Source organism: Anas platyrhynchos, chromosome 2, assembly GCF_047663525.1.
Source record: "Anas platyrhynchos isolate ZD024472 breed Pekin duck chromosome 2, IASCAAS_PekinDuck_T2T, whole genome shotgun sequence".
NCBI classification, from domain to species: Eukaryota; Metazoa; Chordata; class Aves; order Anseriformes; family Anatidae; genus Anas; species Anas platyrhynchos.
The window spans coordinates 96,750,504-96,769,529 of record NC_092588.1 but is presented as its reverse complement, the minus strand read 5'-3'; the positions used below and the strand labels follow the sequence as shown (position 1 = coordinate 96,769,529).

The 19,026-nt window shown below is 41.7% G+C and overlaps 1 protein-coding gene across 15 annotated transcripts in view; it reads right to left on the bottom strand.

The window, feature by feature from the left end:
• ELMO1 (engulfment and cell motility 1) overlaps window positions 1–19,026 on the bottom strand; it is a 310,601-nt gene that overhangs the window by 69,163 nt on the left and 222,412 nt on the right. The window contains exon 1 of one of the 15 annotated variants that reach the window (XM_013094471.5): window positions 11,940–12,200. The exons of the other annotated variants lie outside the window; for them this stretch is intronic. The gene's annotated coding sequence lies outside the window, so the exon portion shown is untranslated. Of the gene's footprint in view, window positions 1–11,939; window positions 12,201–19,026 lie in introns of those variants that run through there. 15 annotated transcript variants of the gene reach the window in all.

Here is a 19,026-nt window from a genome sequence, read left to right as displayed (position 1 = left end):
GTAACTGGAAACAACTGTAAAATGTAGGTGATACAGAAATTAGTCAAATACCTTTTCCAATACCAGCATTTGCAGGTAAAAAGGTGGAAAAAGTCTCTGCAACAGCCATCTAATTGAAGCTGAGCTACCTACTGCTTCCAAAACAATTCATTGAGCCTCTTCTTGCTCTCTCTTCTTTTCTGGGGGTTGCCCCATTCCTCTCTCCCACAGGACCCAACCTGCAAGCTTCCCATGGCACAGCAGGCCTACATCTTTCTTTGAGAGGGGATACATGCACAGGAAGAAGACACATTGGCTCTGGCCGTGGTGCAGGGCCACCCCAGTCACCTAGCTGGCTCACCAAGCTGGCATCACTGGTCTAGTCCTAAACATCAACAAGGCCCAGATATTGCCGGTCATGTGTTTTCACACATGCTATGAAGTACTTTCAGAGTCTTTCAGGGCTGAATTTGACTGCTCTAGAACAGATGAATTTGAGTTTTGAAGAAAAATGGCCCCCATTTGAACCCAGTGGGTCAGAAACAAGTTTAACTGAACATCAGGAGCAATTTCAGGGTTTGCACATAGTGCTGTTTTTTCATACTTCTCTACAAAGCCGCTTTTGTTAAAGGAAATTTCACATCTCTTTTAAGCAACTAGAATCTTGATGCTTTAATTATAAAAGTGCCCTTAGCTAATATAATGAGTTTACATTGGTAAACAGGATTTGCACTTTATTTCAGGCCATTTGCAAGGAAATCCTAACCGTAGGGGCTCTAGTCTATTTTTTCTTGCTCTGAACCACATCATTGGATCTTCAGCGTATTTTCTACCTGCAGCATATCACTATGTCAAGACAGCATTTTTGCTCATGCATGTCACAGATGGAGAGCCAGGGTGCAAGAGTGAAGTTCTCTTCCTTGGTTCAAGGTGGCAGAAAAAGTCTGTGGTAGATGGAGGAACTGAAGCAGACTGTGTCAGCCTGACTTAGTCAAAAGCCACACCATGAGACGGTGCTTTCTCCCCTGCTGCTTCTCAGAGATAGCGAGCCTCCCAAATATAAATAATACCTTCTTGTTCAAGGTTGGTCTTGGTATTTCCATTCTGGACATGGCATGAATGTTTGCTCTTCCCTTCACAACGCAGACTGCCAGCTACAACAAATCTTGGCTTGCAGTTCTGCCTTCTCCATCATTAACTCTTCTTTGCCCTCAAACACTGCCGGGACTTGCCCTCTTGGCTTCTGCTGAGTACTTTGCAGCCATTGTGCTGCTCTGGCCACACACACGGTGATTCTGACTTCATATTGCCAGATCTTTAGAGACAAGCCTCTACTGCTTTTCCTGGTTTCAAGCAAATGTAGTAAAGATCTCAGGAAGAGATGACTTTTCTTGCCAATTACATAACTTATATGTAAATTTAGTATATATTTAGAAGGTAGCTACCCTTCTAGCTACTATCACATGCATCTTTGTAGATTATTTGTATGATATGCCTAGAGGGTACCTTCTGATAGAAGATCAGTTTGGCCACTATTGAATTTATTATGTCTCTCTAATGCTAACCTGGAGCAAATCTAAGTGATCACTGATATCAGTGGAAAGCTACTGGAAGACATCCATGAATATCTATGATCTCATTCCTGATACCTGCAGGTATATTGTACCTGATACCTGTTAGAAACAGGGCCATGGGTTTTATAGAATATCCAGGTATTTATGCTTCTGATTTCCTTTATCTTAGAAATAGATTTCTAAAATAAAATTGTGGGAGAAATGCAAGTGATTTAGTATTTAAAAAGAGAATCACCTAATTCTGAAGGTTTATTAAGAGCATTTCATTTTATGGGTTTGCACTGTGATGTGCCTAAAAAGTACCTCCCTTAGTCTTCCTTTCTAATTCCAATCTGGAACACATAGGGTAGGATAGATATCTGTACCGGAGGTGTTGTAACCAACTCATGCTGATACTTCAGCGAAATCATTAAAGGCTACCATGAAGTATTCTCTCTCGCTTGCCCTGTGGCAAGGCAAGCCTTAATGAAACAATGCACCCAGGGAAAATGTAGACTTCCAGATCAGTGAGCAGAGCCAAGAGGCTGTAGACAAAAGCTCTGTTTCATGATGCTAACTGAAGTTTCACCAGAGGTGGGATTACTAAGTAGGGATACTTTTCATCATCACTCCAGTAAGGCCAACATTAAAAGATCCGAAAAAGGGAAGAATGACATCCCAGCGTTACATTGAATGGAACAACCAGACCAGCAAACTCATTTTAAAGAAAATCTAACAACACTTAACTGTCAACCAGGTTAAGCTGCTTTCTATTTAAAGACCAGGAAGACCATTGAGGCTCTTGATGAGTCCAACACCACCGACTGCAGGGGGGTGGATTATCATGCTTAGAAATCAGTGGTTACAGATCCCGAATTACCACAGGATTAAGAGCAGAGCAGATAGAATTTCACTCAAGTGCTCAAATGCTGCTGTCAAACACGCAGGAGCTTAATCTTCCTCTCCATCAGCCCTGAAAATACACACTAAATAATAGTAGAAATCTGCTCTCTTTCTTCCTTTTCATGCTCATACCAAAAACCTTTTTGTAGGTAAAATGTTTTCAGAACTCAACTTCTCAAGGTTGATACCAGCAGGAAAATAACTTGAATGGTAGGTAGCATCTTTAGGCTGTTATACTGCCTTGTTTTACTCATACGTTTGTCAGTACAGTGTATGTATTAATTTAGGTACTTTTTTTTAAAATTTTAAACAAGTCTTTCAATCTGCCTAGAATCATAGGAAAAACAAAAATAACCTGGCAAGACAAGTGTTTTGCATGTTCTATGGAAATTCACATTTCCAGGGAAAAGCTTGTGAATTGCATTAGTATGAAGTCTTCTAGTACTACGGGACTAATCAAAAGGTGAATTATTACTAGACTATTTATTACATCTATATGCACAACATGTATATTTCCTCTTCTTTTTACATCAGCAGTGTCAGGAATACTTGTTATCTCCTCCTACTTCATAAAACTGGATTTTACAATAATTTTTAATTGGATTCTTGCATACTAGTGCCATCTTAAAAAAAAATAAATAAAAATCTCCTTTCCCCTAATCTAAGGGACTCAGCTTTCCAAAGAACCTCAAATAGTTTTCAAAGAGGCTCAAATCACATTTTGGTAGCACATGCATACTGGATTGATCCCACTGAATTACATAAAATGGCTCCTATGTGTAGTTCTGCTTAGCACAATAGGGAACTAGAGAATTTGTTATTAAGCAGCCTGCTCCTAGATATAAATTAAATGTATTTTGGTTAATTATCTCCACTCTCTATCTATCTCTCTCTCTCACACACAGAGAACTGAAGAAATAGAAAACTGAAGGGTAGCACCTATAACTAAAATATTTATTATATATATAACAAACCAGCAGTCTCTTTGCTATCATATCAAGACCATACCAGTCCACTAGAGAATTAAAATAAAAGTAAAATGTTACAGCTAGAGTTAAAGAGCTAAGCATACACAACAAGGCTTGATTATCAACCTTTTATGATCTAAAGTACACACATGCTACTGCTGAGTCAATGTAATTTTAAAAGTAGTTTATCCTTAAAAAACAAACAAACAAACAAAAAAAAAACAACACAAGATTTCCTACACCTTTAAGGCTTTTAATAGGCATCAATGAAGAGGAAAAAACCCTACTCTGTTGTCCTACTGTTCGCTGCAGGTAAGAAGCTTGCAGGTTTTCAGCAAAATCTCTGCTGTCACTTGACAAAACTGAAATTATCGACAGGGGACAACTGCAAGGCAGCAAGATAAATCAGTGCTATTACAGAATGACTTGAAATGATGAAACAACTTGATTGACTGTGCTGCTGGACTGTACCAATCAACTTGGCTACAAGTACGTTTTTCTTTTCCTTTCTCCCTGCATCCTGAGAGCAAGGCAAGTAGTAAGCTGTTACCCCTGGTGGAAAAAACATTCTTTTTTTTTTATATATTGGTAATCAGTACCATCGTTTGTTTTGCTACTGACGCACACAGATGCCTTTGACATCTTTTGTTTTCCTTAGGAAGATGTGCCTTTTGTCTTCCTGCATGGTATAATTTGGCCACTTCATTCCACCAGAAAGGTGACCCCTTGTTCCCCGGATGCAAATCTGGGATCACTGAAACTGGTGAGAGTCACACTACTTGCTTCAACACAGCCCAAGTCTCACCTCCTGCACTGGCGTTCCTTTTAAACAGCTCCTGAATTTGGACCCCGGGCACAATGTTCATATAAGCAACAAATGCTACTGAGGTGACTGGAATTGGACAGTTAGACCGCTCTGCTTTGACCCACAGCTCCCACACAACCTACCGCATTCACCTTTCACAGAGGGCCTTGTGGCATCAGTCACAGCTTGATGCTCCAGACGGGCTGTGTCTTCAGAGATGTGCATCCCCCTCGTTAGGTTATGTGGTTTGCTAGTACTAGTGATGCAGAAGCATGGATGGGGACAACAGATCAAGGGCATAATCCAAAAGGATCTGGATTCAGGTCCAGGTGTCTCTCTATGCAGGAGATTGTGAGGAAATGTGTACATTTCTTTACAATCACCAGAATACTGTGATTATCTTTTGGCAGCCCATTATTGCAAACTGCAACAACCTCTGGGATTTTGGTGCAGTAAAGCCTCTAAATCATAGCTCAGGCAAAATTCTGGAACAAGTAGCTACTGAGCTCTGGTGTTTAAGTTTAAAATCATATAATTAGCTGGGGGGCTTTCCCATACTTGTCACTTTACAAATCCATCACGTATCTCTTTGACTGAAAAAACAAGTTTCTTTCAATTACCAGCACTCAGTAATACTTAACAGAAAGGTGACTATCTCCTTGGTTGAAACCTGGCAGCAAAGTGCTTTATAATTGAGAAAACCCAACACACATCTAGCAATTGTTTCTCTTATCAAATCAATGATAAATCCTAGTGCTCAGATCTGTATGTCTGAAACTCTTGATATTTACCCCACCAAATAAACTCTTGATTACAAGCTTCTAGCTTTTACCATAAATATTTTTAAAAGTCAAAGTCATGAATTTCACTGGGCTACAATCTTTTGCAGTGAAAACCCTTACTGGAATTGGTGAAAAGTTCAGTCTGGAGCAGAGGCCCATGAGTTTTGAATGGTGGAAATTCTGCATGCAAAGGTGGGTTGATATATAATTTCATGCACGAACAAGCAAAACTTATTTTGTTTGAAACTCTCTTGTACTTTTTCTGTAGCGTTACAAAACAGCACAACTCCACTTGCAATTGGAAACGTGACTTAATACATTTTAAGCACAACCCCCAGACATTTTGTTGTTATTTGAGATGGGGTGTTAATTTGAACAGGGGATTTAAAAAGGTAAGTTAGGAAGTGAAAACAAAGGAATTTATCTGGGAAATGACTGTGAATAAACTTTCCACACTTTCACTAAATATTTAACTGGCTTATAATAGCATTTAAAGGCAGAAAAAATCAGGATCAAATATTAAGATATATATAGATAGATACTTCCAACTTCTTGTTGCTGTTGCAAAACATCAGAGGTATTTCTAACTCAAGCCCTTGCCTATACACTTTGTGCACCAAAGCAGCTAGCTGTAAAAGTGGGAGGTTTCATGGACATCATTACAGCTCTGCAGCTGTATTTCAAAGCATAATGAGAGTCTGAACAGGCAGTGAAGACCCTTACATCAGGGAAGCTCACCTTTCTGCAGGCTGAGCAGAGCTTCTGTTAGCCACATGGGAGAATTCTACCCTACAAAATGTGTGTGGGGAAGAAGGGGAGGAAAAGGTCCCTTGTGAAGGCACAGAGACAGGAGAGAAGACAGGTTGATCGATGGCTCTTCCCTGTGGCCAGAGCCAAAGATATATTTTAACACCTTGTGTTGAAGACAGGGACTCTGAATTAGTTTTCCTACAGAACAAGGTTCTTCCAGCCGCAGCACTCCTTGGCACTGTGGTGAATTATTAGAGGTGCCTACCTAGCCAGGGTGACAAAAACTGGGACAGGCTCCCCTTGGAGAGGGTTCAGGCCATTGGCTCCAGCATGGTCTAGCACATCCTGGCTTGCTGAAAGCCAAGGGCTGTGCTGTGCCTTGTAGTGCTGAGGCATGGGCACAACAGAGCCAAATGCACACCTTGACGCCCCTGGGCCTTCTGTCCCTGATCTGCACGGAGGGCAGACAGGCTGTGCAAAATTCCTCTGCTGTTTATACACGGGTCAGCAAGAAACACAAATAGCTGCATTTCTACCTCTGCAGATACCTAAAGGGACAGTTAAGGCAGTCCTTTGGGAAGCACTCACTGATAAACCTATGACAGTTTACAGCTTTGCCAGGTAAGGCAAATGGAAAGACACTACACTTTTATGAGAGGCGTCAATGGCAGCATAAGATAACACCATCCTTCACAGTGGCTTCCATTAGACACCCAGCAGAAAATCCACCCTAAAATTAGAACCTTATTAACTTTCATAGCAAACGAAGCTATATTTGTAGAGATCTGGAAAATCTATAGTTGTTTATGTTTTCAAGTCTGTTTAATTACCTGGGTGAGACAAACAAATAAAAAAACGTTCTGTTGCTTCTGAGCAGGAGATCTGCAGCTTACCCTGCAAATCTTCCCTTCGTTTCCGAGATCTGTGGGTGCGTGTCTTTTATAAATGTGAACTCATTCAAATCTTTTCACCATTTCCCCCACTTTTTTTTTTTTTTTTTTTTAATATCCATTTCATTCTCACAGGTGTCAGAATAAAGTGACAGCTTTGATCTTAGTGGTGATAACCATATGTGGGTAGATACTTTTCCTTGAAATACAGCCTGGGAGTGGATCCAGGGGTCAAGCCAGAAGGTTACATATATTTGAAAATCTAGTTTAAAAGAAAATCCCTTTGTGTGGCTTCTAATATGTCTTTGGATGTGAATCTTGAAATACCTATCTGTGAAATCTGCTCTCTGTATAACGATGTTCCAAGTCTTAAGAAAATTGAAGTTCAAAGAGAAGGGAAGACTAAAAGAGTTGGGTTTGTAGCTATGGAACAAGCATTTTCTTTGCCACATCAAAAGCACTGATAAAAGCAGTCCACAAACTCTGGATAAGAGCATATTATTTGATGTATTAATTTGACAGCGTGCTAACATTAATATGAACATTAATATGAAGATCTCCTTTTTCACCCCATGATAAGATTGATTTTGTGCATTATAGAGTTTAAAAGACCCAAACTACAGCTAATCAAAGTTCTAGTTTATATGAAGGTCATTTATTTCCCTTGAGGTCTGACTTTCGCATCTTTTTTTTTTTTTTTTAAACCATTTAATGCTTAAGTAGAGAAACAATTTGTGTGAAATCCACAAAGAAGGCAATCTATGTACTACAGGCTTTTCAAACTGCTACAGATTTATTGCAGTATGTATGGGCTCTGCAAGTTACCAAAGGCGCATAATTCAATTCATGTTTTCATTTTCAGAGTGAATGTCATGTCTCCTGCTATATCTCATCATAATTTTATTTGGGTAAGGTATGTATTTGTATGATGCTACACTAGGAAGAGGGAGTCTGAAAGCAAAATGTCCAGTTAAACAGCCTCTGATTTTGGATTAAAAAAAAAAAAAGTGTCTCCCTTATGCAAAGCCAATCTCTCTTCCCATCATGACTCTACTTACAAAGACCTGGCCCTAAGAATGGCTTGTAGCTCCTCATGATGGGGAACTTTCTTAACAGGAGAGAAAAACATCAGGAGTGAAAGAACACATGGCAGAGCAGGAGGACATTTGCCCTCAGTGAAGTAGGTGAGGACCTGGATGCTCTAAGGGAGCAGATAAAAATTTCTGCTTGTGGCCATCACTGTCAATGCTCCCATCTCCTTCCCAGGGAGCAGCAAGTGGAGCAGGATGTGAATTTATTACAGTAATTCTAATTCTCTAGAAGGTATCGAGTCAAAATGTGAAAGGAAGTCTCTAATTTCTTGCTTTTAGATTTTTGCAGTTAAGAAGAGTGAAAAGTTTTTTGGTTTTTGCTTGTTTGTTTTTAAAGAGACAAAATAAACAAGCACCTTAAAATAATCACACTAGGATGGGGACAGACATGCTTCTAGGGGCCTGTGCTGGGCTACACTATTTGCAAACGATAACATACGTGAGATAGTGACACACGATTCCTCTTTACAAGACCATTACTGAAATCATGCCAAAAATCTTTCTGTATGCCACTTAGTGCTTCAAGACAATGAAAGAGTAATGACAGGTCTGTAAAATCTGCTAGGATTGACAGTTATTATTGTTCTGAAAACTTTTTGTGACGCACAGGAGTTTGCAGATTAGCACTGCACAATGTTGAACAAAATGGGTGTCAAGTAAATCAATGGGCTTTTCACGATTCACTCGTCTTTGTTTTACTGCTGTTCCATTTTTATTCTGCACTTGGTGTTGCTTTGTTGTGTGCACTTGCCATCTGAGATGCGAGTGTGTGTGTACTGAGCAGGGAGAGCGAGCTTTCTGTGACTTGCCACAATGTTCGATGTAAGCCACATCCTGGCATGGAGTAACTTTTTCCAGACACAAACAAAAATAAGGAAATGTTCATATCTGAGCTTTTAGTCTCATTCAGATTTATCATAGCCTGCGATTCCTTTGAACATACCAAACTCAGAAACACCTAAAGTAAAGCATTTGGCTTGTAGTTTGCAGAAGAACTCTACCTACTTACTTGAATAATTGGGTGAAAATAAAAATACAGCTGAGGGAAAACTAAAGACTGATGGCTCTAGCATCTGTTTAACTAGAACACAAATGAGAACCATGTCTGTACTGAAACGGAAGGGGGGTTAAGATCAAGGGAAATGGTGAAATATGCCAGTTTAGTATCTGTGGATGTACAGAAAGTGAAGAGCCATCACCCAAGTTGTTACTTTCTCATCAAAGCAAACCTCTCTTCTAGCTTTCTGCTCTACATTTCCAGTACAGACAAGCAGATGGGATGAGGCTCTCTGAGTAGACCAAGGACAGATAACCTGTTAAGTTTAACGTGCAATGAACAAGCCAAAAGATGTGCACTACCCATTCTACTCTGGTTTTCAACATTGCTGTTGCTGAGGTAAAGGGAGAGGAAAATTAACCAGTTGCCTTTCAAAAACTGCTCTTCCAAGAAAAATTTAAGCTTAAGACTGAAGATCAGATCAGTGTCTTGTGGCTTCTAGTGTAAGTCAATGGAGGTATGCCAATTTGGTCTGGCACCAAGCATTTTAGAAGACATATGAGCCCATCAAAGCAAGTGTTTTCCAATGCAACCAATTAAAGCTACCCCAAGATAGCATTTTTCAGCTTCTGCGTCCTTCTAACTGCTGCCAGCATGCCACAGCTCTCACTGAAGCCTACTCACTCTTCTGTTGCTGGAACTCTTATATCCTGGGAATCTGAAATACTTCTCCCACATAGATCATCCCCAAGCATTAATGACAAGCAACTGTTCTCTGCACCATCAGGTCAAAAAATCTCATGCAAATGTGGCTTTGATTGCAGCACAAATTTTTCTACCTCTGGCACTACTGTGGTTTGAAGCCCTCAGACAGACAGGTATAATGCACCATACAACGCTTAGCAGTTATAGGCTCTCCCTCTCCCTCCCCATTGCCCTCCTTTTATCTGCTAATGCACAGGGATAGACAAGTAAACAAATCTATTTAAACAAGGTTATGGGAGATATAGGAACAGTCAGATAGTATTTGTCTAATGTGAGTGACTGAACTCAAGAGGTTTGTATTGTTTGAGCTATATCCCTGGAGCATTAACAAGAACTAAAATATCATATTAAAGTTGCAGTGACCTTAAAAGATAACATTCTCCTAGGCTCCTACATTATCAATCAGAAAATAAAGCAGAAGGTAGGAGATATAGGAAAAAAAAAAACACTCAGAAAGATGCAATGGAGCTTCATTTTGATGTGTATCAAATGACCAGTCTGGAGCCAGAGACAAACCATGCCCAGATGTGCAGGAGTCCAAGCTCTCCCTCAGCATTTTATGGAGTATCTCAGCCTAGATGAAAGCATGCACCTCTAGGATGAGGAGTGGGCACATCTCTTTGCCTAGACTGCTGTACATGATGGGATCTTCAGCTACATCAGTGCTGAGTAAATATAAGTGTTTACTAGTCTCAGGGGAAGGTGACAGAGCAGCCAAACATCTATTTCAAAAAAAATATTTTTGTCACTTCCATCACTGCTAAACAAAAATAAGTTCTGCAGTAAGCACTAACAGTTCTCCCTCTTTTGCACAGATTAGGAAAAATACATTGCTTTTAAGTCCAGTGCCAAAGGATGCCTGGGGCCATCATTTCAATAAAAGGCGACCCCAATATCCCTGGAAAACACAGGGAGAGTGACCTGCACCCACATCTCCAGAAAAGGCAGCAAGTCAAACTTAATGAGGGGTTCTCCTGCTTTAGTTACACATCAGGTTTAACACTTGAAAGTACACAGAGGAGCTTACTATACCCTTCCACAGCAGACACTTTCAGTGAATTGATGCACTGATTTCCACATTCTGTATTTCTCTAATTTCATTTGATCAAATGGTTCTTTAAAACCCTAACAATTCCTTTCTGCATCGACATCTGAGGTGATGTTGATTCCTTCAACAGAAGGAATAAGCTCGCACACGCCTTGCCACAACTTGCAAGGCAGCACCTCTAAAGCAAAGCTGACCAGCTAAGCCTTCTCCAGAAAGCACACCTTCAGCATGAGATTTCCAGGCAGCAAGGCCACTTCCCAGCAGCTCCCAGCACCGGGAAAGGAAGTTTTGCATTTATTTCTAAAATGAACACAACACACTGAAAACGGATCCCTAAAAGGCAGTCAGCTTCATCTGATTTGTACACCTGGTTTGGTTACTATAAAATTCCTTACACCCATTGACTAGCTCAGGCACAGAGTAAAAATACAGAAACTTTTTTCTACATCTTTTTGCTCCTGTCCTCCCTCCTATGCGCTTTCACAAACCAGCTAAGATGACAACAGCCTCTGAGAGGGTTAAGCAGAGTCATTCACCAGCTCTGTACAGCAAAGCACTGAGTCTTATGGCAAATACCTGATAAAAGACAAACAATGCTGAACCAAATTCATAGCTGGTGTAACTCAAGTAACCCCAGAGGGCTACGTAGGGACAGATTTGCACCCTCCCACCCCCCACCCTTTTAAATGTACTGTTTCTGCTTTACAGAAGCAAATGCAGAGTCCCAACAGGCGAGGGAATCAACTTCTATCACATGCTGCAATGGTCTATAAGGAAACTCTTCCACACTTACCATGCACTTGCCTGTTTCATCAACAAGCAAGAAAGCTTTTGAATTCCATGCCTTTTTGAAAGTCTCCTCCAACAGAGAAATGAAAAAGAAAAAAGAAGAGAGAGGGCAGGAAAAGCAACGATTGTCTGTGCTGAGAACAGCAAGGCATGGTGAACAACTCGTGTTTCCTTGGCTCAGTGTCTGAACTAGAGCTTTACAAACCATTGCAATAATGCACCTGTTATCATGATACACTGACAGTACAAGCGCCGGCGACTGCACATGGACACCTCGGAGTTTTGTGCCAGCACAATTCTGTTCCATGTGGCTCGCTCTCCATTTCAAACCCAGAGGGGATCCTGAAACGCCTCCGAGAATAGAGCATCCTTGCACAGACTCATCTTAATTAGGTTAAACAACCACCCAAGGCAAAGCAAACAGCTAACTAGTTTGTCCAATGCCTGGAGCCATTAGTAAGAACACAGCTGACTGACTACGTGTGCAACAAAACCAGGAGACCCTTCCCGCTATCTGCGGTTGCTGCTAATTTCCTTTTGCTGCTCCTTGACCGATGACACTGCTTATCGATCCGCACTCGGGCTGCACCAGCAAGGTAAAGTACAGGGATTTACTTACAGAGATCCTGTAGCTCCATCCTTCCCGATGACAAATTCGCCTCCCACACGACAGTGAGCGAGTGACTTAATGCTGCTTTCTGTGGAAGGCACAATGCGCGCGAGCAGCAGATGGTCTCCGATGAGGCTCTCTAATGAGATCCGTCCTCGGCGTAGCCATGTGAGAGGAGGGACCCCCCCCCCTTTGCACACCTTTGCTCGCCAGTCCCAGCGCCACCGGGTGAGCGTGTAGCTTTGCTTATGTTGCGGGTGCCCACGGCTGGTCGGGCTCCCATTGGCACGGCGGGGCGACAGCAGCCAATGGCAGCCGGCTCCCATTTCGGGGAAACTCCTGCCCATTTATTTCGCAGCTCCATATTTCCCAGGGAGAGCGCCGCTCTCCCAGCATCAGCCAGGAGGAAAAAAAAATGAAAGAAAGGAAAAAGAAAGAAAAAAAAATAATCACAGCTCCCTGTCTCCGCATGTCCCCCCCTCCCGACTCGGATTCCCCAGGACCCGCAGGGAGTGAGGCAGAGGCGGTGGGGATGCAGCGCCCGTGTCCACCTTGGCAGGGGAGCTCGCCGAGCTCCACAATTACTCACTCCATCGCCATGGTAACTGCCTGGATGCAGCGGGCTGGGTTTGACGAGCACATCTGCTGCCAGCCTCATAATCAACTGCAATCTCGCCGCTCTCCTCCACTCTCACTGCTGGTTTCATTGCGAGTTTGCCTTCTGTTTTCATGGGCGCTGGGAAAGTGCATGCAGGCAGAGCTGTGGACACGTTGGCTTTCTCCTTGTGCAAACACGGCTATGCACAGACGTACCCCAGGGGCACTCACTTGTACATGAGTGTGTGCTAGGGAGGCAGACTCCCTGCATACCCAGACACTGCCCCGTTACCCCTATTTCCAGTTTGAGTAATGGGCCAACAAGAGCCCAGATTACTGTACAGGCCATCAAATGTTACATTTCACTTTCGAGTTCCTTAAACTAAACCTGTCCAAATTGGGATCAAAACTGACACCACTATTATGAAGCTCACCAAGCAATCTGCTGTTTTGTTCGCAATCTTCCAAAATTGCACTCAACATCCACAGGAGGCTACCTGAGCCCTCACGCGACCAGCTCTCCACTGGGAGTCCCTGTTCTGCCCGGGGCTGATGAAACAGGCCATCAGGAGACCTTCAGGCTCAAAAGGGTTTTTGTCCATAGACATAAATCTCTGTCCTAACCCCTGACAATACTAGAAAGGAGTGACAACTAGGTCAGAAGAGGGGAGGAAGCAACAGCTGAGAGAGAGATCAATAGGCCAGCAGTGAGGTCAGCAAAGAGATCTGGCAGTTTGGGGTAGTTTTGGCTGTTCTTCAGACTTTCTTTGGGGCACCCAAACACACCATTCACTGACTCCATCTTCTGTTACTGAATCTGTAAAATGGGAATAATATCTAAATACATCCCTTTATGTTACAGGGCTAAAACCAGAAAGACTATGAGATGCTGACATACTATTGTAATGGTGTTAGAAAAGAATTTCAGATGAAAAAAAAAAAAAAGGAAAACGTGTTCCTTTGTCATGAACATTTACTTTCATTTATTTAACTTAAAGAAGAACAAAAAATGAAGACCACTGGGGGGGGGGGGGAAATGCTGTATTGTTCTAATAAGAGAAATCCACTGCATTAACCACTGTAAGGAGCAGCGTTTTAAAACCCAGCCTGACACAGCCCTGCAGGTGGACTCCCAGATCTCCTTGTATAATGAAGGCCACCTCTGGTTAAATCTCTTTTGCCAGCCTCCTGCGGGCCTAATCTGAAGTCCGGGCAGGTCTTTGAAGCCTGTGAATCTAGTGCTCAAGAGCAAGGCCAAGAACAGAGAGAGGTGCACCAGGAGATGTGTCTTCTCGAGGAATCTCTCACTCAATTCTCATTTTTGACTTATAAATGAGTTTGGAAGAGAACCATGTTTTTTAAACATCAGGATGTCCTAAGGATTCACTTCTTGCAATGCTGTACTTCCGGCTTTTCATTTTCCTTTAAAGAAGCATGACCTACTGCTTCCTGCAGCATGGTCTCTGTAATCACTACCCTGAGCCTGAAGGCTTTTGTGGTCACTCCTTTAGTTCTGAAACCTTAAACTGTGGAAAGACGTTCATGTGCATTTTAGGGGAAGGGAAAGCTAATTAAAAACCCTAGATTTGCTGTCAGGACTGACTGGAAAAAAAAGTTTCTTTCCAGTTCCATCCCTCTCCCCTGCTCCTTCTACCCAAATCACACAGGGGAGAGGGTGGTTTTAGGATGTGGAGCATACCCCGTCATTTATGTGTGAATGATAATGCAGCTCAGCCGATTCAATGTTCAGTTTGCTAGCTCTAATTGCCGTGTCTTATGGACTGAAAGTGTTGTCAACATGTAGAGCTTAAAATAGTCACACAAACCATAAATACATAAAATGAAAGAAAAAACAACTGTAATACTCCTAGTGGGTCTCAACACTGACATTTGTTTTTTAAACCAATATTAAATTGGAGAGCTTCCTAATCAAATAAATTGCTCCTTTCTACTGTATGATACCCAGAGTTCAAAACACTCCATTAGGTTTTGTTTATCAAAGCACTACTCTGAACAAATGTAACGATTATCAGTGCCACTTTGATGTATCTGAGAAACCTCTCCTTGGCCCAGTTTCCAAAACTCTTCATCTTCATTTCACCCACTGACAGGGAGAAAACTGCACCCCAGATTAGGGCAACCAGTCAGGAAATTGGATGACCCATTTTTAAGGCCTTTCTCTGCCATAGGAAAGAAGGAGAAGTGACAGAGATGGCTGCTTCTGACAGCAGCAAGCTGCTCGAGTTAACTGCAGAAAACCTCACCCTTCGCCACATTCATTCTTAGTAATCCCTCCTGCAAATTGCATTACCTTTCCTCCCAAGGTTGTGGTGTAAAAATAAACAGATTAAGAATTTTGCTGCACTCTGAAGCAGGACAGGGTGTAAATGCATAAGAAATCTTTATAGGAGATCAAAAATTCAAGGCTAGAAAAATCCAGGCAATTTCAAAGCCACATAATAAAGTAGATTTGTGAAAAATCTTCTAAGACTGTGAGATAAAACGAAGTTGTTCAACTGAAAGGCTCAACAATTTCCAGGAAGGCTTTACACCAAAGATGCTTCTTGCCAATTTGACAGCCACTCTCAGAAGGATGCTGTCACGGGCAGAGACCTGTTTGTGTGTGGGAGCTGAGGAACAATCAATGGTGATATAATGCTTACTCATCCTTCTAGATCGTGGGTTTTACTTTTTTTTTTTATTGTAGATACCTACATGGAGAAGATGGTTAACCTACTAAAACTAAGTCACAGACTTGTTGGTCGGCTCCCAGTGACTCCTCATCCAAGATCATAAATTACCTGCCAATTTGCAGTGAGTTTTCTGGCTCTTTCAAAAGTCCATTTGTAGAAGCAGCTGACTTACACCAGGAACTGCCAGTCCTATTCACTTATCCCAGGAATACCTACAGATTGCCTTTTCACACGAAGCAGAAGTTAGGACCCAGTCTGTACTGGGTTCCAAGTACAGAAAAATACTTCTGAATACTTCTGAAAAGCATTTCAGAAACTTTTAAGCCTGTATTTCACATTTAGCTCAGTTTCACACAAAATCTAGTATCAGAAAATCTTATGCCTCCTTTACCATCACTTTATTTCAAGCATTCAGGTTTTTTGTTCTATTTTTTTGTTTGTTTAAATGTTAATGCAACTGAAATAAGCTTTTGTGAATCTGCACAAAGGAAAAATGAAAATGCTGGGCCACAGTATAAAGAAATGTCTATCCTTTCTGCCACTGAAGACAGCCTTACTACAAAACACACAGCTAATCTGACTAGGACACCTCAGTGACATGTAAGCTGCTGAAAACACTGTCAGGAACACAGCTTTGCAAATCAGATTAGACATGACCTTCAGAGGTGATCTGCCACCGTATCACCCAGGAAGGTCTATACGAATTACAAAACATAGAACCTTTCGTTCTGCAAAGCATGGACTGCTTTGATTTCCACCATCAGGCACTAATGTGCATGATCAGTATTCACTACTTCCACTTGTATTTTGAACACAGGGAGCATTCAAGTCTCTTCTTGCATCACTGGACAAGCTCCCCCCCCGCCCTTCTGAGGATGCACACATCTGTTAAAAGATAGATGCTGCCTGGGGGTTTGATGGAGCACTCGGGGTGGTAAAACAGGGACTGCTGCAGCAGTGAAATATTGGTTGTGCAGTGTATCACTTTCAGTCCACTGCATTCACTCTAAATCATATCACTCTGCCTTTATGATGCAGGAAGGTGGGGTAAAGACAATCTCTACCCGTTACATATAAATGATATCAGACCTTTGGAGGTTTGTATGATGGTCTTGGACATAGACAGCAACAGTTTGGATGATGACTGTCTTAGGGGTTTTGAATCTGCAATACTTCATCTTCTTTGACAACCGAAGTTCTTCAGCTAAGCCAAAGACAGCCTACAAACAATCCCAAAACTGGCTACAGGAACTGACAGGAATATTTCTCAGTTTTCCTATTGCTAAATGATTACACACAGTCTGGATGCCGAAAGGAGACTTCCCAGTCTAGACAGCACAACTGTAGGCTCTGTTTCCACCTCTAATGTTAACTCCACACTATCATATAAAGCAACCTTAAAAAACACAAGCCCCTGCAGTCATCTGCAATGTTTGAGTCTTGCCATTTCAAGCATACGTAGCAGTCATATAGCATGAGAGGGCACTTTAGAATTTCAAATCAATTACAATAAATTATGGCACTAGAGAGAAAAAGGTTTCACAGTACACATCATCAACTTCAAGATTCCTTACACAGCCCTCTAAGTACACAACTGCAAAGGCCACAATGATTACCTTGTTCTATTTTTAAAATTCCTATATATTTACCCTATGAGAGTGCTCTCTGCCTAGTCTATCACATTGGGGTTAGCATTTCCCTGCTCCATCCTCTCCCATTTTGTTCAAGCGCTTGTTTGTTTGTTCAAAAATCCTTTGACACTTTCCTGAGAAAACTTTCCATCATGTCATCTTCATCTCAGTTCTTTCATTCACTCACTTGGTGAGGAGTACACATGACCAGGACAGAACAATTTCATTTCACTGAATTGTTATACCCACAATATTCTTCTACGTTTAACTACTTCTCCAGCACTTGCTTTGCAAAGCCTGCCAGAGAAGAGACACAAGCTGGATTTATCTGCAGTCCAAACTGAGACTTTCCTTTAATGCTTCCTCTCTGCAGGATGGGAACTGAGAAATGAACATTGTGCTACCACCTCTGCTGAAATGGAGCATGCCACATACAGATTTGGTCTTGCCTCTCTTACACGCAAGCATGCTCCCTTCCATCTTATTCATTAGGGCATTATATTCTTCCAGAAGATGCTGATTAAATCTCTGCTTGATCATATAAGTTGACAACAGAACGATTTATTTTACTTTTCATCTTTTAACAAAATCAGAGAACAATAGGAAGGACAAAAAAAAAAAAAGCAAAAAATTATCCAACTCAGGTATCTGAATGTACTCTGATGATGTCATGGTTCACATTTTAAATAGTGATATATGATTTTTTTTAATACTTCAATAACAAACAGGTACTTAGAAACTACTTAAACAGGAGATTAGTTACCCCACTGACTGCAGCAGTCCATGTGTCAGGGCATCTGCTGCATGGGAAGGTAAAATCTGTTCACACAATTCATGCTCCCTTTTGCTCACGGAGAAGAGGTTAGTAGTGTTAGACCTGCATACAACTTTAGGAATGGCGCAATGGATGACATTAGTGAACATCTCTGGATTTCTAAAAGCCCTGTATACACTTGTCTAGACACTCTGGAAAAAGAAATTAGGATTTTCATTCAGGAGAACTTTCTACGTGTGTGTTTTAATTTCAAAAGCTTCTGCTCTGTGTTATTTAGGAATAACACCCAGACACACTGCCTTTAGAGGAACTGTGCCAGTGTGATTATGCACATTAAGAACCGAATGACAATGCTGGTTGATGATGTTTCAAAAAAGAGTGTACTGAAAACAGTTCGATTAAAATTCTCTCTGCCCTGGTTCACCTTCTCAGCTGCTGTTCAAAGACCTCACAATCATTATTTTAAGAGCTGTTGGTGGGGGCCTGGCCACCATGTATCCTATTCATTGCACACTACTTTTGCATTGCAGACTCACATGGAAGGGTGTCAGAAGGCCCTGCAGGTTCACATAGGGATTGCCAAAACAGTCCTTAATGAGAAGAAAACACAAGTCTAGTCTCCATGTTCAGCAAGCACCCAACACACTTTCTTGTGAAGAACAAACTCCATCTGCTTCCACCGCACACGTGCATGAAAGGGAAAATAATGCTCACGTAAACTGAAAACAGTTAGGACTGTTTTCCACATTGTTATTTTTTGCAAGTATATTCTGATAAGAGGAATTTACCAAGTGGACGCTAGCTTTAGCTAGGGATGGCGATACCCTCCACACCAGCACAGGGCAATTCAGAGCTCACAAAATAAGCTGCTGCCCCTCCTGTGCCAAGCCCCGGTAGAACACCTTTGTTTCCACAGGCTCTGAATGAGCCTCCCGAGGTTAAGCTAGGGTTTGCAAACACCCCCTTCTCAAAGGCACTAACAGCCACTTTTGCAGTCCTTCCCCATGTACATGGAAGCATGCAACCAAATATGCATACCCCAAACACGTGGTGCTTGCACAACAGAAGTGTGCCCACACACGCCCATTCACAGCCATGGGTAGTATAAATAGCCTGGCTTTATAAATAGGCTTGCTTAAATGAAGTCTCTTGCTTAAATAAATCTCACATAAATACCCTTTCTCTTTTGTTGCCTAGTGCATCTCATTTTTTAGTCTGGAAAGTGGCAACCCTGTCAGAATGACTGGAGAAACAATGCATAATAGTCAAGCAAATTAAGACCCCACGTGAAAAATCAGCAGGTCTGAAGGACAGGTGAGCGCAGTGTCCTGATGTAACATATCACTGGTGAAGGCTTTCTGAAAAGGAGAAAAGGCAGGCAACTTTTTATTTTTCTTTTT